The sequence below is a fragment of the Cryptomeria japonica genome, chromosome 1 (assembly GCF_030272615.1).
Source record: "Cryptomeria japonica chromosome 1, Sugi_1.0, whole genome shotgun sequence".
Taxonomy (NCBI): domain Eukaryota; kingdom Viridiplantae; phylum Streptophyta; class Pinopsida; order Cupressales; family Cupressaceae; genus Cryptomeria; species Cryptomeria japonica.
In genome coordinates, this window is record NC_081405.1 from 551,160,429 (window position 1) to 551,180,747 (window position 20,319).

General features: G+C 36.7%; 1 pseudogene; it reads left to right on the forward strand.

The window, feature by feature from the left end:
• The first annotated feature begins 204 nt into the window (after positions 1-204).
• The window catches only part of LOC131044910 (metal transporter Nramp1-like), a 71,879-nt pseudogene continuing 51,764 nt past the window's right edge, over positions 205-20,319 (forward strand).

Genomic DNA, 20,319 nt, shown 5'->3' on the forward strand with positions numbered 1-20,319 from the left:
TATACATCCAATTGCTATCTATTTTTCCCTTAAAAAATAATCTAAAAACCAAAATCACATAATTAATAAATGTGTGTAAATAAAATTAATGTCAAACAAAATTTGACACTACATAAATAAAAATGCCCAAAGGCTAGTGAAAATAAAACCTTGATTAGTATGGAAAATTTAACGTTTCACCCTTGTAGTATAATACAATTAAATATGATAGGTAATTTATGAAATATAAAAATCAATCCACTCCCTGATACATCATATTTATATTCTTATTCTTGTATGTGCATTCAAAGCAATCCAGCGTTTATGTTTATTGTTCTGCATCTAATATGATTTGAAATACATCACAAAAAAGCAAGTGGAAGAAGTTTCTAGCATACTTTGGGCCAGGCTTTCTTGTGTGTAAGTAGCTTTATTTCCTCAGTTGTTTATAATTGATTATGTTCATAACTTGTTTAATGACTTATCGTGTCTCTCAGTGGAAACAGACTTAGAGGCAGGTGCAAATTACAAGTATGAGGTATGTAATCATTTTAATGTTCAACACACAATTGTAAAGGGGAAAAATCATAGATTTTCCTATTCATTCTGAGATTTTATTTTATAACTCAAAACAGAAATAAGAAGATCTCTAATGATAAATTAAGTTGTGTGCTATTTTGTAGCTTCTTTGGGTCATTCTCCTTGCCTCCATGTTTGCCTTGATTATTCAGACTCGGGCAGCTAATTTGGGAGTCGCCACATGTAAGTTGTTTCAGAACACTTGGGTAAAAACCCACTACTTACAACCAATAATTAAGTCAGAAGTTAATTTCCTTGCCAATGTTACAGGCAAGCACCTTGCAGAACATTGCAGAATAGAGTACCCTAGAAAGATAAATTACATACTATGGCTGCTGGCAGAAGTGGCTGTAATTGCATCAGACATCCCTGAAGGTGTGGCAATACACATTCATAGCCCACATCTATTTGATAGACTCAATAGGAATAAAATTAAAACCACCTGCATCCATAAGATTGGAAGTATCAGATTTTGATTTAAACAGCTTACTATTGTTGGTATTTTGGATATGTTGATATGGTTTTGTCATTGATGTCAACACCTATTAACACTTATCAACTCTGGCACTTCGGAAATTGACAATGTTCACCGGCAAGCAAGTGACTTATGCACTGTCACCAGTATCTGGTACACTGGCGGGATATATTGTTCACCGGCACTTGGAATGACATGGAAAACACTTGGTTATGTCGAAGACATTATTTGGACACTTTGTCTTGAAGATTTATTCATTAGTATATTCGAGTTTGCATATTTGTTGTTACTGGTAAATAAGTCCAGGATAAGCACTGGTAGACTTATCTATTCCAGATCAGCACGACACGCTATGGAGATGATTTATTATTGTTGTAAATGCATTAAGCCAACATGTTGAATCGGTTATTGCATCGGTTATTGATTTACTTGTAAATTGTTTTATTGTAATAGCTTTTAGAGACAACCTACTAAAATTGGTCTTAGGTTATGGTATATATGTAAGATCTTATTTGTAAGATCGATATGCGATTGAAGAAAGGAAGTGTAAGAAGGTATATGCGAAGATAAGCAGAGCTATACACACAGACATCATTTGAAGGTTGAAGGAAGGTTTTTGTGAAGGCATATAAGAACTAAACCGGTAATGAATCCAGCATATGAAGATGCTATTTTGAGCAGTACATCATTATTGGATTTAACCATCCAATTGTAGTCAGTGTGACTCCTATTTGTGTTTGAGTAGTGAGCTCTAGGCGCTTGGCCTTTATGCATGTGCATACCCCATTTGTATACACATACTATCTGCAGTAGTGTCATCTGATTGTGGGTAAGGTTTCCCACTGTGGTTTTTCCCCTTACAGGGTTTCCACGTACAAATATTGGTGTTATGCGTTGTGGATGTTATTACCTTTCTGTTCCATGCATTAATCTTTACTGGTACTGCAATTAACTAATAAACTATCTACTGGTATTAAGCATTAAGGTTGGTTAAGTTGTTTTTGGTTTAAATATATTAGACAATTGATTCAACCACCCCCTCCCTCCCCCCCCCTCTCAGTTGTCTTCGGGACCTAACAATTGGTATCAGAGCTGAGTCCTCTTTTTGTGGAAGTTTAACAGCTTGAGGAGATCCAATGTCTTCTAACTACTTCAGGAAGGACAGTCCTAAACTTGATGGAACCAACTATGGCATATGGAAGATCAGGATGGAGACACATCTGAATTGCATTGGAAAGGACATCTGGGAAGTTACAAAGAATGGCTATACTGCTCCTACTCCCGGTTAGCCAAATCTACCTACTTTAGGAAAAGATGAAGAAAATGATTGCAAAGCAAGAGAAACACTTTTGAGCGCATTATTAGATCAGCAAATCATGGGATTATCAGATAGATCTACTGCTAAAGCTATTTAGGACCATTTGGAAACATTGAATGAAGGAGATTCCACACTCAAAATTGCAAAACTTGAAAGCTTCCGAGTCAGGTATGAAAATCTAAAAATGGAAGAAGATGAAAGGATTTCTGCTTTTATGGAAAGAGTAAATGAAATTGTTTTGGGTATTAAATGTTGTGGAGGAACCTTAAGTGAAGATGAAATTGTTTCAAAAATTTTAAGAGGATTGCCACCGACATACAAAATGAAAGTTACTGCTATAAATGAGTTAAGAACTATGCCTAATACATCAGTAACTAGGGACACATCGATTGGAAAACTTTCAACTTTTGAAATTGAGGAATTTGGTCCTGTTGCTACTATAAAGACAGATTTAGCTTTTAAGACATCAACATCATCTACACCATCATTTGACAAGTCTGATTGAAAAGCCTTTTATGCAAGGGAACTTGAAGAAAGCAGGAGAGAAAATGAAGAACTTAAAGCACTATTGCAAGAAAAATGCCTAAAGGTCCAGTTGGAAGTAAGTATGAAGGTAAAACACCCTTTAAATGTTTTAACTATAATAAGGTTGGTCATATAGCTTCAAGATGCCCTAATAGACATGCTAGATTAAGAGAAGAAGCTAGAAGAACATACAAGCCTAACCCTGAATCTCAGAGATACAAATTTAAGAAGAATAAAGATAAATCTTGTAATCTTGCTGATAAAGGAGTCACTGATGATTCTAATGAGGATCCGACAGACAATGGATGGGTTTTTGTTGCTATAATAGAAGATCAACTGGCACCTACTATTCAACCGGTAGAACAGGCCCTGGCAGCTAAAGTTGAAGTTAAGGATGAATGGATCATTGATTCCAGATGTTCACATCATATGACTGGTGATAAAGGTAAATTCTTGAACTTTTAGGAATATAATGGAGGTCTAGTAAGATTTGGAGATGATAAAGTTTGTTTGATAAAAGGAAAAGGTACTATATCTCTTGATGGTAAGCATAATACCGACAATGTTTACTATGTTGAAGGTTTAAAGCATAATCTTTTGAGTGTTAGTCAATTAGTTGAAAAAGGATTTCAGTTACAATTCAAAAATGGAAAATGCAAAATTATGAAAAGAACTGGTTTGGAAATTGCAATCGGTAATCAAACTAGAGGTAACATCTTTCATTTGAATAACAATGAAAAGACATGCTTGATTGCACATATTGATGAAAGTTGGCTATGACATAAGAGACTCTGTTATGTAAATTTTGATTGCATTGTGAAAATCAGTACTACCAAGGCAGTTAGAGATTTACTTAAGATTGTTAAACCTCACAATCCAGTATGTAAGGAATGTCAATTTGGAAAACAAGTTAGAGCATCTTTTAAAAGTATTCCAGAAAAATCCTATAATGCTCTTGACTTAATTCATACTGATTTATGTGGTCCAGCTAGAACTAAAAGCTTACAAGGTGATATATATTGTATGCTAATCATTGATGACTATTCTAGAATGTGTTGGGTTACTTTTCTCAGAGAAAAATCAGAAGCACTTGGGAAATTCAAACTATTCAAAGAAATGATAGAAAATGAAACCGGTAAGAAAATTAAATGTCTGAGATCATATCAAGGAGGTGAATTTACATCTAAGGAATTTAATACATTCGGTGAAGTAAATGGAATCAGAAGACAGTTATCAGCACCCCGGACACCATAGGAGAATGGAGTTGTAGAAAGGAAAAATAGAACTATCTTGGATGCAGCTAGAAGTATGTTATCTGAAGCAAATTTACCACATGTATATTGGAGAGAGGCAGCAAGTACAATGGTCTATACATTCAACAAAGTTCACATCAAAGGTGAAACCGGTAAGACCCCTCATGAACTATGGTTTGGTATTACTCATACTCTTAAATATTTCAGAATATTTGGAAGTAAATTCTATATTAGAAGAGATGAGTATATTGACAAATTTGATCCTAGAAGTGATGAAGGAATATTTCTTGGTTATTCATCTAAGAGCAAGGCATATAGATGTTTTAACAAAAGATTGCAGAAAATTGTTGAGAGTACAAATGTGAAAATTGATGACAGTTTAGAGGAACTTCAAGGTATATAGACTCTAAACTGGCAACAAAGATACTGACAAATGAACCTACATTGAACCCACCAGTATAGAATGAAGATCCAGTTACACCGGTATCATCTGAAAATTCCACTGTAACTGAGGAATTGCAGCAAACGAAGACACCCCGGTATGTAAGATTGAACCACTCTGAAAATCAGATAATTGGGAACAAGTATTAAGGAGTTGTGACAAGAGGAAGACTGACAAATGAAGAGGTATGTCTTATTTCTCAAATTGAACCATCATCAATTAATGAGGCATGTGAAGATAAACACCGGATTAAAGCCATGGAAGAAGAATTAGAACAAATTGAAAATAATAACACATGGACATTAGTTCCCCGACCTAAAGACAAAAATGTAATTGGAACAAAAAGGGTATTCAGAAACAAACTTAATGAAGATGGTAAGGTAATCAGAAATAAAACAAGGCTAGTGTGTAAGGGATATTCTCAGAAAGAATGAATTGATTACAATGAAACCTTTGCACCGATAGCTAGAATTGAGGCAGTCAGATTATTCTTGGCTTTTGCAACACACAAGAACTATAAAGTATATCAAATGGATATTAAATGTGCATTTCTGAATGGAGATCTTGAAGAAGAAGTTTACATTGAGCAACCTGATGGATTTTCTTTGACAAATAATAAAGATATGGTTTGCAAGTTAAGGAAAGCATTGTATGGGTTGAAGCAAGCTCCAAGAGCTTGGTATGCTAGATTGGATAAATATCTCTTGAAGATTGGTTTTTCTAAGGTAATGCTGATAGTAACTTATACTATTAAGTGACTAATGATGACATCTTGGTTATAGAAGTTTTTGTTGATGATATAATCTTTGGAGGAGAAAATGGTTTATGTAAAGACTTTTCTATTGAAATGCAACAAGAATTTGAAATGTCTATGATTGGAGAGATAAAATTCTTTTTAGGATTGCAGATTTCACAAACTGATAAAGGTATATTCTTGAGTCAATCTAAGTACTTAAAGGAGTTACTAAAGAAATTTGGGATGGAAAACTCTAAATCGGTAAGCACACCTATGACTACAAATGACAAATTATCACTAAGGGATGAATCTACACCTATTAATCCAACTAGGTACAAATCTATGATAGGAGGTTTACTGAATTTGACACAAACAAGACCTGATATTATGAATGCAGTATGTATTGTTTCAAGATTTTAGAGTAATCCTAGAGAAAATCATGAATTAGCTGTAAAAAGGATTTTCCGGTACCTACAAGGCACTACAAATCTTGGCCTATGGTATCCTAGAGATGAAAACTTGAATTATGTGCATACACAAATGCAAATTGGGCACGAGATGTGGATGACAAAAAAAACACCATCGACGGAGCATTTTTTCTTGGAAACAGATTAATTTCTTGGTTGAGTAAGAAACAAAGTTGCACATATTTATCAACAGCAAAATCAGAATATGTTGTAGCAGCAACTAACTGTACACAAGTATTATGGCTTAAGCAAAGGTTGAAGGACATAAAGATAAAATGCAAGGAACCTATAACTATCTATTGTGATAACACTGCAACAATTGATATATCTAAGAATACGGTACTACATTCTAAAACTAAACATGTTTCTATCAAACTAAATTTTCTAAAGGAGAATGTTGAAGCAAAAGAAGTAAAACTGGTTTATGTGAATACTAAAGAGCAGATTGCAGATATTTTCACTAAGCCTTTGCCTAAGGAGACTTTTGAATATCTCAGAGATCATCTTGGGGTCATATCCCCATTGGTAGAGACTTAGACAGTTGATGTTTGTCATCAACCGACATAATTAATAGAGAAATCTTTTACTCCGGCTTTGATGAGGAGAGCTACTTCTCAGGGGGAGTAGTTGGTATACTAAATTGGTTGGTATTTTGTATTTGAACTTGGTTTTGTATTAGCTTTGACATTTGATGTCAAAGGGGGAGAGATTGATATGGAAAAACACAAGGACAACTCATGTTACTCCTAGGGGGAGTGATTGTTACTTTGGGAGAGATTGATTACTCTCTATATCTAAATTTTGATTTCTGGTTATAATCTCTTTTGGGAGATTGTTGGTTTTTGGTATTTAGCATTTCTATTTTGGCACTTTGATGGTTTTTCCATCTTGTGTTGCCATCAATGCCAAAGGGGGAGATTGTTGGTATTTTGGATATGTTGATATGGTTTTGTCATTGATGTCAACACCTATTAACACTTATCAACTTTGACACTTTGGAGAATTGACAATGTTCACTGACAAGCAAGTGACTTATGCACAGTCATCGGTATTTGGTACACCGATAGGATTTATTGTTCACCGACACTTGGAATGACATGGAAAACACTTGGTTATGTCGAAGACATTGTTTGGACACTCTATCTTGAAGATTTATTCATTGGTATATTGGAGTTTGCATATTTGTTGTTATCGGTAAATAGGTCCAGGATAAGCACCGACAGACTTATCTATTCCAGATCAACACGACACGCTATGGAGATGATTTATTATTGTTGTAAATGCATTAAGCTGACATGTTGAATCGGTTATTGATTTACTTGTAAATTGTTTTATTGTAATATCTTTTAGAGCTGACCTACTAAAATTGGTCTTAGATTATGGTATATATGTAAGATCTTATTTGTAATATCGATATGTGATTGAAGAAAGGAAGTGTAAGAAGGTATATGCAAAGATAAGCAAAGCTATACACACAGACATCATTTGAAGGTTGAAGGAAGGTTTTTGTGAAGGCATATCATAACTAAGCTGGTACTGAATCCAACATATGAAGATGCTATTTTGAGCAGTACATCATTATTGGATTTAACCATCCAATTGTAGTCAGTGTGACTCCTATTTGTGTTTGAGCAGTGAGCTCTAGGTGCTTGGCCTTTTTGCATGTGCAGACCCCATTTGTATACACATACTATCTGCAGTAGTATCACCTGATTGTGGGTAATGTTTCCCACCGTGGTTTTTCCCCTTACAGGGTTTCCACGTACAAATATTGGTGTTATGTGTTGTGGATATTATTATCTTTATGTTCCATGCATTAATCTTTACCGACACTGGAATTAACTAATAAACTATCTACCAGCACAAAGTTTGGTTCACCGGTATTAAGCATTAAGATTGGTTAAGTTGTTTTTGGTTTAAATTTATTAGACAACTGATTCACCCCCCCCTCTTAGTTGTCTCTGGGACCTAACAACTATAAGCTTTGACTTGTTTAGGTGGTTCATCTGAAATCACATTAATTGGTGGTCTTATTGGAGAAGCTAGTATGATATTAGATGAACCATTTAAATAGATCAAAACTTAAAATATATTGTTTAAACTAATCCAAACATAACATCATCAGATCCCTCAGCGCTGACATTTGAAATTTCTACAATTTTTTGGTTATTTTGTAGATTCCCCCTCTGATTCTTCTAATGTGAACAAAAAATCATTTTCTATTTATTCTTTATCTTAATTGGAATTACATGCCAAATCACTTATTTTGATCATTTGTGCACCTTAATAGCTTCTTTTTACTTTCATAATTCACCACTTCAATAACTAAATCCTGTGTTTGCTTGCACCATATTAGTTAGTAGTAACTAATGAATCTATTTTCTTGCACCATATCAGTTATTGGAACTACTTTTGCATTGAATATTCTGTTTCACATACCTATATGGGTTGGGGTCCTCCTAACAGGAATCAATACTCTCCTCCTCCTTGGACTGTAGAAATATGGGGTACTCATTTTTAATTTCTAACATATATGATATAAGGAAAGAACATAATTTTATCTTTTTCTTCCTTGTTGCCAGGTTGAACTTATATATCCCTCTTTAATGATATTTTGAATACGTATTTAATATCAAGAAACCTTGCTCTCGATTCCTTTAAAAATCTTTGTTTACAAAATCTTGCTGTTACAGATCAGAAAATTGGAGTTCGTAATAACTTTTCTAGTACTTACTGTAGACACCTAAAATTGTCCAGTCTAATTAAATAAATATTTTATTTATTTAATTATCTAAGCCTAATTCTTCTATTAATTAAATAAATCTTTATTTATTTAATTAATTCATTTATCCTCTTCTAGCCTTATTTATCATTTAAATAAATACATTTATTTATTTAAATTATCCTTTTCCTAAATTAAATAAATATTCTTATTTATTTAATTATCCTACTTCTTCTATTAATTAAATAAATCTTTATTTATTTAATTAATTCATTAACCTTTTCTACCTATGACACATGTCATTCATCTCTTAATTCATACACTACCTACCCCTCTCATTATTTTATTATTTCTTTTACCTACCCTCTAATCATAACCGACCTCCTTTTACACCGCTCAATCTTATCCCTCCATTTCATATAATGTCTTCTATATAAGGAGATGTTTCCTTCATTATCAAACCCTAATGACCTAATGACCTAATGACCTAATGAATCAATTTATGCAATTGACTACACTACGATCCTACTTGCAACCACATTCCGTTCTTTGTTGAGCTCTTGTGCATATAAAATCTGAGAGCAAATATATCAAGCAAGATCAATGGAGATAGGAAGAATGGAGATCAAAACCCTATTGGACATGTGATGGTATAATCTTTGTGATTTCGTTTGATTTGCATTGTCTTAGGTAATCTTCATATGTTATGGTGGATCTTTGTTGATTGTTAGGCTAGGGTTTGGTGGTTGAATTCATTTAGCCTTTCAATATTGTTATTATTGTTATCCATTTTCACCATATACACTTACAATGGCCAACTGCTTCTTTGCGGAAATGGGACATGTAAAGCCTATGTCCACAGAGGTCTTGAAAGGGTTGTTTGTTCCTCAGATGAAAGGAAATGGAGCAACTGGTCTTGCAATCTCTCTATTTGGTGCCCTGGTTATGCCGTAAGTTATAGTCAATTTTCCTATTCTAAAGAACCTTGAAAAAGATTTGTAAGAGCTCCTGGAGTATATCTAAATTCTATAAGATAGATTTTATCTTTTTATTTTGATGAAAATCAATGTGTGTGGCATATCTGATCAATGTGGCCGTGGTTTCTGTGACTGGAGATGTTTGTACGATCTCTGATTTATCTGGTGAAGATGCAGAGAATTGTAGGGAAATGGACCTCGATAATGCCTCTTTTCTCCTGAGGGTAAACCTAATCCAATCACCTACATCAAAGTGTTTTACATACAATTTTGTAAAATATGGGAGAAAAAAATCATTTCCTTTACTTGGGCTTTGGCTTGAAAGATTCTAAACAAAATAGTAAGCAAAACCCAACATAACCTCGATTAAATCCTTTGCCAATATTTCCTTCCACATTTCAGAATGCAGTAGGAAATTGGAGTTCTACAATATTTGCAGTGGTGTTGCTGGCATCGGGGCAAAGCTCAACAATCACTAGAACATACACAACTCAGTATGTGATGCGGGTAAAAACAATTTATAAGCAATTATTTCAATCATTCATAATATTAATCAATGTTGTTTTTGAATTAGATTGTGTGAGAATTTTTTGGATCAAAGATTCGGATCACATTTTATCATCTTTCTGTTGGCATGATGATGATTTTTGTATTGGATGACTTTATGTGTTGTCATTAATGGCACACATATGTTTTGATTGTCTTAGTTAGGTCAAACTGATATCATTTGAATAGAGAAGTCTATCTGGTATGAAGGTTTCTAAACCGGTATATGTAGTTAAGACAATCAGTTTTGGACAATTCCACTGTCACCAGTTTTGAGATACAACAGAGAGAGGCAAGGAGGGACTTGGAGACAATCAGTATGTGAGTAGGAAGTGATCAAAACTCAACGGGTGTCGGTGTTCCAATCGGTTTCACAGATTGTGTGATGAGTTATCATTGGTCGTGATGTGTTACCACCAACCGATATTTTTGGCTGTGATTTGTGATGTGTTATGAAAGATTGTCCATATTCACTGAACCTAGGAAATTGTGTTGAGGTTCTTGAGCCGACATAAAATATAATGTCTATAAAAAGACACTGTGATGAATTATTTTGACATGCAAGATACAAGTGATGTTATGAGTTAGAGTTGATGCAATTTATTGAAGGAGTTGCAGAGTATGTCGGAGATGCAGTATTGAGTGAACTGAAAAGGATCTAACCAAGCAGAATGTTCTATTCCTAGATCATACCACCCCGTTGTTTTCTAATCACTACAACAGTTAAATCCCCTAATCGGGTAAGCTCTAACAAGCTTCATTGTACAAATCCTCTAACAAGGTGATTCATTAACTTGGATCTAAATCCTCCACTGAGGTTACCTTTAACCAGGTATAGATCCTAATAGGGCTTTGAGATCTTTAACAGGACTTGCTCCTAACAGAGAACTTCGTAGACCTTAACCGATCAGTTACCTATTTATGTAGATAGTTAACTTGTGAGTTCTATCTCAGCGTGGTTTTTCTCAGTTGGGTTTTCCACGTATAACTACTTGTGTTATGGTGAATATTTTACTTGTTGTGAATGCTTTTATAACACTTTGGATTGCATGCAAAGTCCTAAGTAAAATGGTTGTCTGGGATTAAAGTGTCATTGTTTTTGCTATCACTGATTCACCCCCCCTCTCAGTGCTTTATAAGTCTATCACTTTCATCAGGATGAGTGGAAGATTATAGAGGATACATATATTTATGTTTCCTAAAGCTCTCAATCATCTTCATGATTGTTTCTTCTAGCTTACACAACATACTCTATGCTTTGAGTTATTTAGATGGCTCATTTCAAATCACACTAACTTCTTCAGTAGAGCGCATCTATTAGTGTGAGTTCACTTGCTTAGGTGGCTCATCTGAAATCACACTAATAGGTGGGCTCTATTGGAGAAGCAAGTACGATTTGAAATGAGCCATTCAAGCAAATCAAATCTTAAAGTTTGTCGTTCAAGCTTGCCAATAGATTCTTTTATGCATATAAATCTCTATCATCCTGAATATGAATCGTGAAGTGTGATTCAAAATATTGATAAAAGAACTCTTACACAATCTAATCTAAAAACAATATTGATAATTTATAATACCGATGATAGATCTTAAAGGTTGATTTAAAAGATTAACATAATTTATTCCCGAAACATACTTCTTTGTCTTCTAGATTCCTAATGTTTAAACATCTGTGTTCACCAGTTTTGAAATTTCGCTTTTTTCATTGATTGAGTTTTCAGATTTTGCATTTAGGGTTTTAGATCTGGTTTATTTTTGGACTAACATTTTCAGATCTAGCTAACAAAATTGGTGCAGCTTGTCTTGGAAGCAAAATCGTTTGGTTGAAGGCCCCTATTTTCACAAAGTCTTTTGGGTTCTAAAATTTACCTAACTTGTGTGCTTGCAGGAATGGGTGATTATTTGAAACAATCCAAACTACTAATAAATCTTTGTTGCAGGTCCTTGGCAAGGGTTTTTTGGATTTTTATTGTGTGTCTTGTTTTCATAGACTAGCAAACACTTCCATTGGTGCACTAAAATTGAATCATTGTCTTTTGTGTCTTGAGCAATAGGCTCTTTTTGTTTAATCTTTAGAGGGCCTGTCTTCCCATGTGGTCATTAGGACTACTAGTGAGAAGAGAACGACCCAAGTGGTAGCGAGGAAAACCCACCTCTTCCGAACCACTATAAACAACTATATTCATGGTGAAAACTATGGATAACGTGTGCTGATTAGTTCATACCGACACTATGTCTCCCCATAAACTCGTTTGATCAAATTTTATTTGATCATTTGTAGGGCGTAACCCCTACTGGCTGGGAGCCTTCTGTATTTACAGAGCTGAAAGTGCCGCATGTATGGCCACACGAGCGGATGCCCTTACTAGCACCTTTTTGTTTTAGAAGCCCAAATCCTTCTAGTTGTTGGGGCAGGAGGTCGGACCTCTGGTAGCGGCCCACACACATACGGTTCTTAGTAGAGATACAAAGTTCACCACGAGGAGTTTTCGTGGGGACTGATGCTTGGCTGACCCGAGAAGTGAGTGCCGAGGGTGGAGCCAGTGAGGTCAAGCATCTAAGTATCCACTTTGAATAGCGTAGCCTCGGGGGTAAAACCCCATGTGGGATCAACAACTATTGTCTTGGCCATCCATAAGAATTGTGCTTGACTTATTTTAAACATTCAAAACATTCAAGACCAAACAGCAAAACATTGTGTCTTTTGTGTCTTCAAGTGTATGCAAAACATTTTTACATCAAACAACACACTTTTCTTGGAGTCATTTTGAGTCTAAACACTTGCAAACATTGTGTCCTCTTGTCACGAAAATCAGTCAAACAGTCAGATTTGGTCACAACAAAACAACTTCATAGATTGGAAAAACTGCACAAAATTTGCAGAAACGCGTCTGTGTAGAGCATAATAGCATCTGTGTTGTCTAGCAGCGTCTGTGAAGGACAGAATCACGTCTATGTTCCAACAGTCAACATTGCATTTGGCAAAAAAAAATCTCATAAGCGTGTCTGTGTTAAACAGAGCTGCGCCTGTGTCAGGAAACCGCGTCTATGAAGTATACAGGCGCGTCTGTGTCCAGAATTGAAAAACTGTTACAGTCAAGCAAACATAAACAAGAAAATCTCAGAAGCGCGTCTGTGTTAAACAGAGCAGCGGCTGTGTCGGGAAACCGTGTCTGTGAAGTATACAGGCGCGTCTGTGTCTAGAATTGAAAAACTGTTACAGTCCAGCAAACAAACAATCAGTTTCGGAATTCTTGAGCTTCCTAGGTCATTTCTCCAAGGTTTCATTTAGCATTCAACCTGTCTTTGGGTCTCACAAAGTCCATCATTACTTTACATCTCACATTACATTCACATTTGTCTAAACTTGAGTCAAGAGGTCACTTGCTTGTCCTCATCATACTTTGTCAACACACTACATACAACAACACTTTGCTAAGTGGTCCCTCATCAAGGTTTCTTACCTTTGGGTCTCATTTGGTTTTACTTAGAGTCAAGGTCAACTTACCTCATCAAGAGAAACTATCCTCTCTTTGGAAGTCACACCTACTCTACTACATACATACTTGGTCTTACACTTTGGACATTGCAAGTACACTTCAGATTCATTTACATTCCATCCAACTCTTGGTCTTCCATGCTCTTTCCATTTTTCATCTAGTCTCACACATCTTGGTCAATACCTAGTTCATGGTTGAAACCCGTCTTCAAAAATCTAGGAGAGAAACTAAAGAGGCTCAAGAGTCCGCAAACATGAGTTCTTATGAGTATGACAATAATATCTTTTTCAATTCTGATCATACTACATTACCTGACATGGATGTCTATAGAAACATTCCAAATGTTGAGAACATGGACACTATAAACAACAATGCTACACAAAATGACAATGTGGACAACTTTTCAGTACATTCAACAGATGTGGAAGAATCCATTATGAATCCCCATTTCGATCGATTGGTTGAGGAAATAATGAGGAGGGATAGACAATACTTCTTACAAATGATGGCACAAAGTGGAGCCAAGATACCTCATGATTTTGACATGTCTCAAATAATGGAACATAGACCTTTGCAACAACCTCACTCCAATATGGATCAAAGGAGACCTAATAGTGGAGGAAATAGAGGACCACATATGGTACCTGAATCACCATCAGCTTTGCTTCAAAAACCAGAGGTCCTACATACACATGGTCAAATATATGATACTCACCTTCGTAGACCATTATGGAAGTCTTATGTAGATAGATATGCTCAATCACATACCAATGCTAAGGATCAACCACCAAAGCAATTGGATGTTCAAAGGCATGCTCAAAATTTGGACACAAGGAAACCTCATGTCAAATTTGGGGGCAACACAATGGAACATGACATGCCTGTAGAATATGGTATACATGCACAAAATAGATATGGTGTTCCTCAACATGAATCTATACCAAGTGGTCCATATACGCAGCATCATTACAGACCTCCTCCATATGAACATGTGTATGATCAATATCATCCATACATGCAACATGCACCTCCTCCAATGGGTACCTCAAACATAGGATATGGTCCAAGAGGTCGATCTCCACCTAAGAGCAGTTTGGAGCAACAAATCAGGGACTTACAAAGGAAAATGGAGGACATAAATACACCAAAGCCAACATACACAATGAGAGACATATGTCCCTATCCATTTGACAAGAGCATTCCAATGCCTCCTTTTCCTACACACTTTGTGACGCCTAAATTTGATAAGTATAGAGGAAAAGGGGATCCTAAGGCACACATAAGACAGTTTTTCACAACTTGCATTGAGGTAGCAGCAGAAGAGACATATTTGATGAGATTATTCCCAGAAAGCTTAGGTGATCAAGCTATGGAATGGTTCTCCCAACTTCCATTTGGAATTAAGTCATGGGGTGACTTAGCAGAGGCATTTATTCAACATTTCTCCTACAATATAGAGAGAGACATATCAGTCACTACTTTGTGCAATACTAAGCAAAAAGAGGGAGAATCTTTTGCATCATTTTTACAAAGATGGAGAAATCTAGCCAGTAGATGCTCTTGTGAAATTCCACAAAAACAAATGGTAGAAATGTTCACCCAAAATATTAACAAAGAGATTGGTTATGACTTAAGGAAAGCTTGTTTGTCCACCTTCAAGGATGTCATTGAAAAAGGCTTAGCGACAGAAAAGGTCCTAATTGAACAAGGAGTCATTAAAATATTCAAGGAAAACAAAGATGACTTTAAAGGAAAAGACAAGCCAAGATTTTGGAATAAAAACAAGAACACAGTCAATGATGGTGTTGTAGATGCCAACACAGTGTGACCCAAATTCATTTTTTCTAGATCAAGTTCTACAAACAATCAAGTGAATACTCAAACAACTTCCAGATCACGAAGGAAGTACACTCCATTGGGAGAACCACTTGAGTCAGTTTTCAAGAAGTTAGTAGCAAACAAGGTGATCACAATTCCAGATTTCCCACCATATGAACCAAAGGTCAAACCAAATTGGTGGAATGATGATGAGTATTGTGAATTTCATAAGAGAAAAGGTCATAAGACAGGAAATTGTCATCGATTGAAGAACATCATACAAGATCTCATTGATAGACGTGATATCGAGATTGAGGGACATTCATCCAATCAAGAACATGAGATGTTTAAGGAACCATTCCCAAAACATGACAAGGGAAAAGCTAAAGCCACAGATGACCAGACCAACTATACTAGAGCATCCTATAACTATGATTCAACTATCAATCACATCTCGATGGACAATTATGTCTCTACTATTATCATCAAGGACAAAGCACCTAAGAATTCTACTCAGAGACCCAAGATTGTCCTAAAAGGTGTTGGATCTTCTTCTGAACCTACCTCTGAATGTCATGTTACAACCCGTCGAGGTAAAATCACTTTGCAAGGTGCTCTAGCTAAAAACACTGCTTCCTTTTCAACCAAACTTGAGTACGACCTTGTAGAACAATTAGGGAAGACACCCGCGCTCATCTCCATTCTTGAGCTCCTATGCATATCTCCCGCACATAAAGCCATTCTTGACAAAATCTTGAGAGATACTGCTATTCCTACTGATCTGAACTTAGACCAGTTTCAAGCCATGGTGGGATACCTTTCCATTCCACACTCCCTTACTTTCACAGAAGCCGATGACGCATCTATAAGTCAGCCACATAATGCGCCATTACACATTGAAGCCTTCATACACAAACATCGAATAAAATGAGTCCTGATAGATGGAGGAGCAGGTCTGAACATTTGCACATTAAGCACTATCACACAATTGGGATATTCTGATAAAGCTATGAATTCTACAAACAAGATCACCATTAAGGCATGTGATGACGAAGAGCGTTCATCCAAGGGCACAGTCACCTTACCTCTCAGAGTTGGGCAAGTTACAAAGGATGTGGTTTGTCAAGTCCTAGATTTAAATCTCACTTATAACATATTGTTAGGACGTCCTTGGATTCATGAAATGAGGGCAATCCCATCCACATATCACCAATGCATTAAGTTTCCTCATAATGGAGTGGAAGTAACAGTTAACGGTGATCCTAATCCATTCATATATTGCAATAACCTGAAATCAAAGACTAAGACCATCATTCCTAGTAATCGGGAAGTTGTTCCTTCGTCGGCATATATTGATCCTGAGTCATTAAAGCCTTCGACATCAAAACAAGGTGAGCTTTAAGGCAAATTTCAGGACAAGGGCATGGGGGAATATACTTTCAATCAGACCATGTACTTATGACAAGTCATGAGTTCCCCAAAAGAATATGGAAGACCACATCCTAACAAGCAAATCTCCATCATGATGCTCAAATGGGACCCTACTACCTTTCAAAGATGGGGTGAACTAGAAGAGGAAGATTTATACCAAATGCTTTTCAGAGACAATGAAGAGGAAACACAAGATCACGTCAATCTACCATGTGAGAAATATGGCAAAGGCTTCAAAATGCTACAAAAATTTGGGTATGATGGAAAAAGCCCTCTGGGGTTATGAAAGGAAGGCATCATTGAACCTTTACAACCTGAATTGACTTTCAAGAAGGAACGCTCGAAAGGACTTGGTTTCTTAACTTCCAAGTTCCACACCCAAAAGACAGAAGAAGCCTTACAAATCAAAGCTGCCAAAATACAACAAGAGGATCGCTACTCCACAGATTCCAACGAATGGGAATGGGGTTCTGACAAGTCTTCCAGTGACTACGAGCTCACTGAGACATTCAGAGAGCCAGATGAACCCACAGAAGAAGAGGAATTTTATAACAAATTCAGAGTTGGTCAAGAAACAACCCATGAGGAGTCTACACGGTCTTTGTCTCAAGGTTCTAGGTTGAAATCACATAGGATGAGAACACCTGTTCCGGAATGCGCTACTAGTGATGATAATTTGGATTCGCTTGTGATTGAGACTAATGAGGAGAGTGCCATCGATGACCTCGATAATTACCTTGACATACTCGAATATAATCACATCTTCACTCTTAGCCCCCCTAACTTCGAAGACATTAACGACCTTCCCCTTGTTCATCACCAACTCATTGACTGGGATCATGAAGGACCTGCACAGTTGGATACATTTCAAAATGATGAAGCTTTTATTGACTATCTAGGCATACGAGATGATCTTCCCCCTGGAGACCATAAAGCAGGATACACTATAGAACTCAATAGCGTGGCATATTTTGGTGAGGGTGTCGGACCTTTCAGTCGCAAAAATGTGAAAATAAGAACAAATCAAGGGTCTTATGGCGAAAACCACATTGTGGCTCTATCTGACCCCAAAAAAGTAAAAAGAAAGGATGTATCTGAGGGTGAAAACCTCTCTGAGGCACCCGAAGATGGAAGGCTTGACATTCTCCCAGCATCTTATGAGGAAAAATCATCCATGTTGGTAGAAGAGACTATCAAAACAAACATCGGTACAAAAGAGGTTCCACACAACATATTCCTAGCTCAATCACTGACGGAGTCTGAAAGGTCAAAATTTATAAGTTTCTTCAAAAAGCGACAAATCAACTTTGCCTGGTCATACGCTGATATGCCTGGATTGGATTCGGATTTGGTAATGCATCATCTGACAGTCAAACCGGGGGCAAAACTAGTAAAACAGAAATTAAGAAAAATGCATCCACAAGTGGCATTACTAGTCAAAGCAGAACTTGAGAAATTACTCGATGTCGGATTCATACGCCCAATTGATTATCCTGAATGGATCTCCAACTTGGTACCTATCAGTAAACCAGATCGCAGCATCAGAATTTGCATAGATTTCAGAGACATCAACAAAACTTGTCCAAAGGATGACTTCCCCTTACCAAACATTGACTTGATTGTTGATCTCACAGCAGGTCATGAAATGCTATCATTGATGGATGGATTCTCTGGTTATAATCAAATAAGGATCGCGCCTGAGGATCAACACAAAACATCATTTACTTGTCCATGGGGAACTTTCTGTTGGAATGTCATGCCTTTTGGGCTAAAGAATGCAAGTGCTACATATCAAAGAGCCATGACTACTATCTTTAATGATCTCATGCATGTAACTATGGAAGATTATGTTGATGACCTCTTGGTCAAATCAATAGATAGAAATACACATTTGGACATACTTTCAGTTGCCTTTGATCGGTTGGAAAAATACAAAGTAAGATTAAACCCTAAGAAATGTGTCTTTGGAGTAACCTCTAGGAAGCTCCTAGGATTCATTATATCCAAAAGGGGAATTGAAGCGGATCCAGCAAAAGTCAAAGCTATCCTGGAAATGCAACCACCAAGAAATATCAGTCAACTTTGATCCTTACAAGGCAGACTCCAGTCTATCTGAAGATTTATAGCACAGCTAGCAGATAAGTGTAATCCGTTTCAGCACCTGCTACATAAAAACATCAAATTCAAATGGGATGACAACTGTCAACAGGCTTTCTAGATGCTCAAAGATTATCTTCTAAATCCGCCAGTTCTGATGCCACCAGTTCCAGATCAACCTCTGTTATTATACATTTCAGCTACTCCAACAGCATTGGGGGCACTCTTAGCGCAACAAATTGCTGAGGGCAAGGAAAAAGCAGTATATTATATTAGTCGCACATTGGTGGGATATGAGCTAAAATACACACCAATTGAGCGTGCATGCCTCACTGTGGTCTTTGCTTCACAGAAATTATGACATTACATGCTTACTCATAAGACAAAGTTAGTTGCAAGGATAGATCCATTGAAATACCTTCTCAATAAGGCAACACTTACTGGGCGACTGGCCAAATGGGTAATGATACTGAGTGAATTCGACATCGAGTATGTGGATAGAAAAGCAATAAAAGGACAAGCCATTGCAGATCAATTAGCAGATGCTCCCATGATAGATGATGTTTTGCTAAGTTCGGAATTTCCAGATGAATCCATTTTGACAATGTCACATGCAAAGCCATGGCAACTATACTTTGACGACTCATATACACAGCATGGGGCAGGAGCTGGCATCCTCTTTATAACTCCTCAAGGGGATTCTATACCAAAATCATACTGCTTATCATTTCCTTGCACTAACAATATAGTGGAATATGAGGCATTAACAACAGGATTACGAATTGCAGTTCAATGGAAGATCGAGGAACTTCATGTTTTTGGGGACTCCCAACTCGTTATCCGTCAAGCAACTGGTGATTATCAAACAAAAGATGAAAAGTTAATGCCTTATAAACAAATGGTGGATGGTCTGAAACAACATTTCACAAAGATAGACTTTGAGCAGATACCAAGAGAGCAGAATCGCGCCGCAGATGCCATGGCTATAATTGCTTCATTGATCGATCTACCTCCAAGCGAGACCCGCTATGAGTTCTTGGTGGATAACCTTTTGGTCCCTTCATATGAAATCATGCCTACTGAGATGATATGCATTGTCGGTCCCGAATCCCAGTTATATGGTTCCATTTTCACATACCTACGAGACAATACTTTACCTCCTGATCTATCAAATAACCAACGTCGCATTTTTATTCGCCAATCCTCTCGATATGTCATTTTAGCTGATATCCTATACCGGCGAGGTCTAGATGGCACTCTTCTTAGATGTTTAGAAAGTGACGAAGCTCAGATTGCGTTACGGGAAGTGCATGAAGGGATATGTGGTCCACATGCTAGTGGTCCTACCTTGGCCAAGAAACTCATCGGGACTGGATATTACTGGCCCAATATGGAGGAAGACTCATATCAGTTTGTCAAGAAATGTAAGCAATGTCAAATTCATGGAGACCTCA